Below are 9,373 nucleotides of genomic sequence, written 5' to 3'. Positions count from 1 at the left end.
TCCTAGTAGACAAACAAGTCCTGGCCACCATGAGGCGACACTGCTCCTCGTGGCATATCCGAATCCATCTTGGCGAGTCGTTTACGGCCTGCCTCCAACAATCTATGTATGGAAACTGTCCGTAAAGTTCAGGCCTACCTGATACAGCCACGTGTACACGCTGTACCAGATCTGGATCCAAACTGCCACGTGGCGGCCATGCCGCAACCAAAGTAGGCCACTCCCTAGTGCACAAAGTGACCAAACGTGCAGGAGACATTTTAACCCCAAAATCACATACTTTAAATCCCTTTTTAAAATTCTTCACCATACAACCTAAGGGATCCAAAATCGTCGACTCCGACGCACCCATACTTAGCAATGGAGCGTCGTTGACAACGAATACTATACACACACTCTATTCAACAGTCACACCCGTTTCTTCCGGCAACAGCACCACGTGGTACAGTTACCAAGTGAAACGTACACAATAACACGATAAAAACACTCAGGGAATTCCCGTACACACACAGCTGTTACACCAGTCACTAAGTAATCGATATTATGCCCTTTGGCGAAACTATACAGTCACCCACGCTATAATTCTCTATATATGAATTACCCGTCTATAACACACCCCAGTAACATCGTCTTTTACAAATAGTAGTTACAGTACGGTTAGCATAGGTCAAAGTACAATTTAAGGTCACAATACAATTATTAGTGGTTATGGTGTTAGACATGCATTAGACGACAATAATTAGTACTTATATACAATGTCAGTAAATATACAGGGTTATGGTACCGTGCACTATAATACAGCAACACACTATTAACACTCTCGCTAGACGGCTGAGCTCGCGCTATCTAACAAGATATACACTTTACTAACAATCTTTAACACATATACAATCCCAACTAAACTATTGGCCAGTACCTTGATGGACTACCTAACACTATCTACATCCGTTTTGGTTAGCCACACTGCCCAAGCACCACATATAGCGAACTAGAGGGCGGAATTTACAACAGAACCCTTTTAGTCTTTCTACTTTATCAATAGTCTAGTGGGTTCCAAATTTACACGCCTTCCCACTTAGCCAAGATAGGTTGAGATCTAGCGGACCGAATTTACACAGACGCCGCTTAGTCTCCCGGTCCCTCCGACCTAGCGAACAAATTGTACACCCTAGAACGCTAGTCTAGACAAGACACCGGTGTCCGGCTAGGGCTATTTACACAGAACCCCGCCTGACTCCAAACCAAATCAAACGGTCTTACTAAAGAGCGTTCGATTGAGTGGTGTGCCTTCGCTCCTTCCCTCCGACAGAGGGGGCAGATTCCATACACAGATTTAACCCCTTATGGGCCTACCGCACAATCGGTATACCCCTAGTGGGTCCGCCGTCTAAAACAGCGGTCGTCTTACCTCCTCGTTCCTGAACCTGAGTTCACACTCATCGACGGGGACACCCCAGCACTTACTACGTAGAGGCCGATGATCTCCTGGACAACAGACCAGTGGCGCCGAGACGAAGGGAGGTCCACGCAGAAGTTCAGGGGTGCAGCCGTAGAGAACGTGGGCAAAGATAGACCGTCTCACGCCTCTGCTTCTCAGCTACCGTTGAACGATGAGCTTCCCGGCCAATGCACCAAATGATACCGGAGAAACTGACGGAAGCCAAGCACAGAGAGATGGACACAGGTTTCTTCAGGAAGGAAGAGATTCTTTATTCGGTTCACCGATCGGGACTCAGAGGGACTAATGTCACCAAAATACAGCAAGTTCTGAGCCCCGGACAATAGTGCAGGCTCCTTATATAGGCATATAACTCCTCCCATATTAAGCTCCACCCGCACATTCTCTTGACCAATCAATACAAATAAGAATTAACTTCCTGTTTGACCGCATGGCCTGTCCAGCACAATGGAGGAGGGGAATACTACATCCGGTATTCTTGCACATGCTCCGTACACTACTGATCGTATCTTGCCACGTGCAACCAACTGATCGATACGTCAGCATATGCACGTACACATGCCACGTGGTAATCTCGGCCTACTAAATTTATTTTTACCGAGATTCCACCACACTATAATAGCGTATTTTCCCTGTTTCTTCAAAGGATGGATAAATAAATTAAAAATATTAAGTGCATGCACATTAATGACAATTTTTTTTATAGAAATGCAATCTTTCCCCAAATTTCATTATGTGCTAGCTATTTATATTGTTTCTCAAAATAACTCTGTAGTGAAGGGGTTCTGTATATATAGTACATTGTTGCAGAATATGCTGGTGTTTGATGAATAAATTAGTACTATAGTTCATTAAATACTATGGTGAGTAGATACAGACTAAAAAAAAAACCTCCATAAAAATTCTTACTGTACTAAGTAATTTCCACGGCCTTTCTTCTGGCTTGACATGCCTGTCATTTATTTGTATACAGCATCCATTTTCTGGCTGTGTGAATAAATACCTCTATTGATGTGCATACTAAATATGTGAAAGATCTCTTTAAAAGAATTTTTATTCTGCGTGTGAACATTAGGCCAGTTTCTATCAAGTGCAGAGGAAATATTGACAGACACGTCCTTTCTTCTTTCCCAGAAGTTTGAGATGTAGCTAAAACCTTTTGTCTAGCTTTCCTCCCCCCCTCACCCCCCAGAATAAACCTAATATAGTTTATTCTATGCACTCTTGTGCTGTGTCTAGACATTATACACAGGGGGGTGAGATCCAGAATCAAACATATCCAAACACACATTATTGCTTTGGAGTGTCCTGATACCCATACACTACACACACAATATTTTTTTGTTGTGGACAAGAGCAGTAAGATAAACCCAGGCTCCATTGGCAATAACATTTACAGTAATGTGCAATGTCAGTGCATCACAGTGCTCCCAGCTATAAAAGCCATAACAATATACTGTATTGAGTGTATGAACAACCTCCAAACTATCCTTTTACCTATCTCAAACTTACCTGTCCTTGTTCTGCAACCTCATTCTACAATTCCACCCTCTTCTGTCAGCCAGACATTATCGAACCTCCTACACTCAAACACAGCGAATACAACCTTGCCACACCAAGCTGACCAGATATCTCCAAAAATGTTCCAGAATTTACTTCAATACCTTCATAACTACACCTTCCCACGAACCCAAATGCATATTTCACATTTTTAACTCTCTTCTTCGCCCCGTCGCTCTTCCTTCTCCTACCAACTTGACCGCTACAAATCTTGCAACTCATTTCACTGAAAAGATTTTTACAATCAGGCAAAATATCTCTCTTCTCTCTCCTTCCCTTACCAATACTTCCCCAAACTCCACTCCAACTGCTGTTCTATGTTCATTCACACCCGCTACAGTGGAAAAGGTTTCTGCTCTCCTCCGGTCTTCCCGCTCCACCACCTGTTCCCTTGATCCTATTTCCTTGCATCTTAGCACAGTCTGTCTCCTTCCCTAGTTCCGCATTTCACTAAAATGTTCAATCTCTCTCTCTCCTCTGGCATATTTCCAACACCATTCAAACATGCAACTGTAACCCCGTTTCTGAAAAAGCCCAACCTTGACCCTAACTTCCCATCCAACTACCGCCCCATTTCGCTACTGCCTTTTGCGTACAAGATCCTTAAGTATATGCAAGATTGACAGACTTCCTCTAATCAAACTTTCTGATGGACCAGCTTCAGTCTGGTTTCTGTGCTGAGCCCTCTGTGGAAACGGCTCTGACCAAAGTATCCAATGATCTAATCACTGCAAAATGTTGTGGTCACTAATTCTTCTTGACCTTTCTGCTGCTTTTGATACTGTTGATTATCTCATCCTCCATAATGTTTGTCTACAAGATATTGCTCTCTCCTAGTGCTTCTCCTATCTCTCCCAGCGCTTTTTCAGTGTTTCTTTCTCTGACTCTGCCTCTTCCTCCAAACCTCTTTCTGTTAGTGTTCTCTAAGGTTCAGTCCTTGATCTACACTGCCTTTGGCTTCCAATATTATTTCTATGCAGATGACACACAAATCTATCTGTCCTTTCCCAATCTCTCACCGCTCCAGCTTGACTCATGTCTCTGATTACCTCACTGCCATTTCTAACTGGATAGATGCTCACTTCCTTAAACTCAACTTGCAACCCCCCCTCGCATCCTAATTCCTCTCCTGGAATTGTCTTCAGTGAATACTATTCTAACAATCTACTTTTCTACCCTACCCTTGCCTTGTGTCACTCTACCCCACTCCCTCTAGCATGTAAGCTCAATGCGCAGGGCCATTTTATTTAATTTTTTTGTCAATCTTTGTTTTATTGAGGAAAGTTTACAAGTATTTCGGTTTCAGATAGTGTGTTGAGATAAAGCATATCAGTATGACATCAACAGTTATAAACATTCAACATTAGCAGGCCTCTTTTACTTTTTGTTTTTCTGCATGCGTGTGTCAGTAAGTTTCATGCGTTATGTGTGGTGTCTGTTGGACTTGTTCGGTGTAGGTACCTCATAGGTGGATGAAAGCCTGATCTGTATGCTATAGCGGGCTAGTCTGTTAGCGGTCCATCCTGAGCATATATTGTGTCGCGTTGTTGTATGTGTAAGTCAGGTGAGGCTATCGGTTACTGCATCGTTGTGACAGGTAGAAGAATGGCCCCTAACCTAGGGGGACTCGGGGGAGGGGAAAGTTAGGCACCTTCCCGTGGGTCTGGGCTCTATTGCAGCTATCATGGGCCATCTTGGGGCTTTAACTGTGAGAGTAAACTGGGCCTAGTCATGGCTAGAGTTGTTTGTGGAATGTCGAGGCAAAAAAAAAGAAAAAAAAAAGATTACAATAACAGTAATAATTCGGAACAGAAATACAGTTAACAAAATGCAGCATTGGGCATGCGGGTGGTCAGGTCGCAGTTATTGCTCCCGGGTTCTCTTTCCCTCTAACTGTGGAGGGTTTTGCTCGTTTTGGAATCCCGGTCTGGGTGTTGGAGGTGATGTTGGGCTCATCCGGGTGTGGGCTCAGTCCCAGTGTATGAAGAAATGCTGCGGCATCTGTTATGGAGGGGAGTCTCAACTCCCTGCCATTCGTTGTTGTAGCTGTAAGGGCTCGCGGTAGAGTCCAGCCATACTCCATTTCGACTTCCCGTAATCGGCTTGTGACTGGGTTCAGGGACCTCCGCCATTGTAGGGTATTCCTGGTGAGGTCATGAAAATTTTTAATTTTGAGTTCTCAAAGTCCAGTGATATTTTGCCCTTCACTGCTGCTAGAATGTGGTTCCTGTCTGTCACGGAATGGTAGCAAACAATTACGTCGCGGGTGGCATCTGATGGAGTCTGTTGGGACTTGTTTATCCTGTAGCAGCCCTCTAACTGAATTTCTTTGACCTGAGAATGAGGTAGGAGTGAGTCTGTCAGCCGTTTTAAATAATGTGGCAGTTCAGCCTGGTCTATTGTGTCCGGGATACCTCAGAGATGCTATGGCGTTAAGCTCCGCCCCCAATCAATAGCAAGTTTACACCTAGGGCCCTTTTTAGTGTAGTTTAAAAAAACCATTTTTTTCATTTTTTTTATTTCATTATACAAATTATGTACACATTATTATAGTAATAATTTTGCAATGCTTATGGGGGGAGGGGAGTGACAAAACCACTTTAATGATGTTTTCTTATAGACGTGTTTTAGTGTAGATACTAAAAGGTACTTGCTTGATTTAATTACAAAGGAGTCATTATAGAAAAGCTCTGGTAAATTGATCTCCTCTACAGACCTGGGCTAATGTCATTTTTGGCCTACGTCATTTAGATTTTTTTCTCTGACCAATGTTTCCCCATCTCATTGTCTATTTACTTAGTTGACCGATGTACCATACAAGCATCTTTGAATTACATTTTGTAGAGGTCTGATTTTCAAATAAAAATTTACAATTTATTTAAGAAAAAGGGCTTCAGAAGACGGACTATTAAAATGTATTAATGCAGGGTTAAAATATTTATTGTTAAAACCCCACTGACCCAGGACCTTTTTACAAGTTTTAGCAGCCTAATGGTCCATGGGACGTCTTCAGTAATGGAAACATTTAAGAATAATATAAAAATCAATATCCGTATGCTAAAGGGAAATTATACACATAAAATAGGTTTGGCACAGTTACCTTTATAAGATGTATTTGCTCCTGCTGCCAAACGCTTCTTTGATGGGTGTGAATGAATACAAATCAGCACAAATAGGTTGAAGTGCTTTTATCAAAAAAATAAAAATAACAAGTTATACTTTATGTAAGAATATGTTTTTTTATTAAAGGACCACTATAGGGTCAGGAACACAAACACGTGTCAGCCATTTAGGTGGATTGCCCCTCCTTAGTCCCCTCAGAATGGGTTAAAACTTCCCTTATTTTCAGCTCTCTACGGGTCTGCGGGCTCTGGCGCCGCACCCATGGTGACATCATCAAATTTACAGATTTTTTGCCAATCCAATGTTTTCCCATGGAGAAAGCATTCGATTGGCTAAAATTGGCAAGGGGGATTGAAGGGAGCTATTATACTCACCACAGTTACGTAGTTACATAGCTGAAAAGAGACTTGCGTCCATCAAGTAAGTTCAGCCTTCCTCACATATTTTTTTTGCTGTTAATCCAAAAGAAGGGGAAAAAACCCAGTTTGAATCAACAAACTAGGGAAAAAATTCCTTCTTGACCCCAGAATGGCAGTCAGATTAATCCTTGGATCAAGCAGTTATTACCCTACATTGAAAAAATATATCCTTGAATATTCTGTTTTTGCAAGTAATTTCCACACAATGGTTTGTATTGACCCTGAATATATTTGTATAAGGTTATCATATCCCCTCTCAGGCAACATTTTTCTAAACTAAATAGGTTTACATTTGTTAATCTTTCTTCATTGCTGATATGTTCCATTACTTTTATTAATTTTGTATCCCGCCTCTGCACTTTTCCTAGTGCCATAATATCCTTCTTTAGAACAGGTGCCCAAAATTGCACAGAATATTCAATATGTGGTCTTACCAGTAATTTATAAAGAGGCAAAATGATATTCTCATCCCGAGAATGAATGCCCTTTTTCATGCATGACAATACCTTACTGGCCCTAGCCACTGCTGATTCACATTGCACATTGTTGCATGGTTTGTTATCTATAACAATTCCCAAGTCCTTTTTGTGTGTTGTTATCCCTAATTTGCTTCCATTAAGAGTATACGTTGCTTGTGCATTTGTTACGCCAAAATGCATAACTTTGCATTTTTCAACATTAAATTTAATCTGCCATTTGAGTGCCCAGTCCATCTAAATCCCTCTGCAGCAAAGTAATATCTTGCTCACATTGTATTATTTTACAGAGTTTTGTGTCATCTGCAAACACTGAAACATGATTTTCAATGCTTTTTCAAGATCATTTATAAATATGTTAAATAGAAGGTCCCAGAACAGACTTCATTTTGAAGTTTAGCAAATCTAATCGCCTTTTTGCATGCATTATTGACTTCCTTATATCTTTTATAGGATGCATCTGATTTGTCCGATTTAAATGCTTTAAATGCCAATTTCTTATTTTTAATCTCGTTTTACTTCTCTACTAAGCCACATTGGTTTCAATTTGTTTATTTTATATTTATTTCCCAATGGTACATACTGAGAAATGTACCTTTCTAATATTTGTTAGAAGATTTTCCATTTATCCTCAGTGTTTTTTTCACTAAAGAGTTTATGCCAGTCAATATATTGTAAAGCTGCCCTTAATTTTTAGAAATTTGCCTTTTTAAAATTATATGTTTTAGTATACTCCATGTGCTTTTGTTTTTTTGAGTTTATTTCAAAGGACACTATATTGTGATCACTATTTCCCATGTGCTCACCTACTTGAATGTTGGTCAAAAGATCAACGTTAGGCTGTAGTTGTTCTGGAGACTATAGTGTCCCTTTAAGTATTGGATGAACAAGACTTTTTGTAGAAGCCTTATTTTCCCAAGAACCATTAAATGCCCATCAAATAATGCACATGTGTATATTGTACAAATGACTGAAATGGTTCTGTGATGTGGCCATTCTAATAACCTTACAACTTAAAGGACCACAATATGCACCCAGCTCAATGAAGTGGTCTGGATGCCAGGTCGCCCTAGTTTTAATCCTGCAGCTGAAAACATAGCACTGCAGGGTTAATCCAGCCTCTAGTGGCTGTCTCCCTGACTGCCACTAGAGGCGTTTCCACGATTTACTCTGGCTTTCAGCGTCAAAAAAGATCCCCATAGGAAAGCATGCGACTCCACTCGGGAGCTGACGTTGATGGAGGAGAGGTCACCAGTGCTGAGGGAGCCCAGCGCTGGATTAAGGCAAGCAAATAAATGGTTAAATAATCATTTATTCACTCGGAACGGGGCTCTAGTCACCACTCTATAGCGTTAGGTATACATATTTGTATTCCGAACGCTATAGTGTTCCTTTAAGCCAATTGCTTGGTTATGGTGAAGACTGCTGCACTAGTCCTATTGATCAAACATTTTGCAAAAAGTTTGATTTCCTTCTTGTTACCTCCATTAAACGTGTGCTTGTGGAGTCCTAAATGACCTCCCTGCAACGTAGTGTTACATGGGCTCTGGGGAAATTCACACAGACCTGTTTGCAAGATACTGAATGGGGTTGTGAATTGGCTGATGGCAATAACCGCATAACTACTTTCAATTTAACAGGCCTAGTGGGTGGAACTGTGCTCCTCTGTCATTTTAATAAACAAATACACCTACAGCTTCTCAAACAATATTTAGAAACAAAAAACACTCACACGATAAAAGGTAGCTATTATACTTATCACCCTCGAAGGGTTAATTTTCTCTTGTGCTACTCACTTTTCTCTTTATTATAAACCTATAAAAACACAAAATTATTTAGTGTTCCAGTCTAGTTCACAGTTTGCCTCCCAGCCTAGAAATATAGTCATTTTAGATAGGCATTGTTCTTGAATATGACATTGCACTAATACAGGCAAACTGTTACTAAGGAGAAAGCACCAGGAGGGTGTTAAACACGTCCAGGGCTGTCTTTGGGGGTCAGCTTTCTTGGCGGTCCCCTGCCTTGTTCAGCAGCTGCCGGTGGTCCTGCACGCAGGTTTTAGGTTTTTTATATCTTATGTCTCATGCTAATGACAGGCTATATGTTTGGACCATTACTGCACACACGAGGACCGCTCTCCCAAGATCATGCCATGCACACCTGTTTTTTTACGTCAATAAATGTGCGTTATTCTATGATTTTTTGCTTGTCACTCCCTGAAATATGCCAGTAAATTGGAATCTGGTTTTACACAGGCTTGAACAGAAATATATAGAAATCCGTTGCAGATTATAGGGCTTGATTCTGGTTTTACCAGATTATTGGAAATTTGGGGT

This window comes from Pelobates fuscus, chromosome 6 (genome assembly GCF_036172605.1).
Source record: "Pelobates fuscus isolate aPelFus1 chromosome 6, aPelFus1.pri, whole genome shotgun sequence".
Lineage (NCBI taxonomy): Eukaryota > Metazoa > Chordata > Amphibia > Anura > Pelobatidae > Pelobates > Pelobates fuscus.
The sequence above is the reverse complement of the archived record's forward strand: the minus strand, read 5'-3'. Positions refer to the sequence as shown.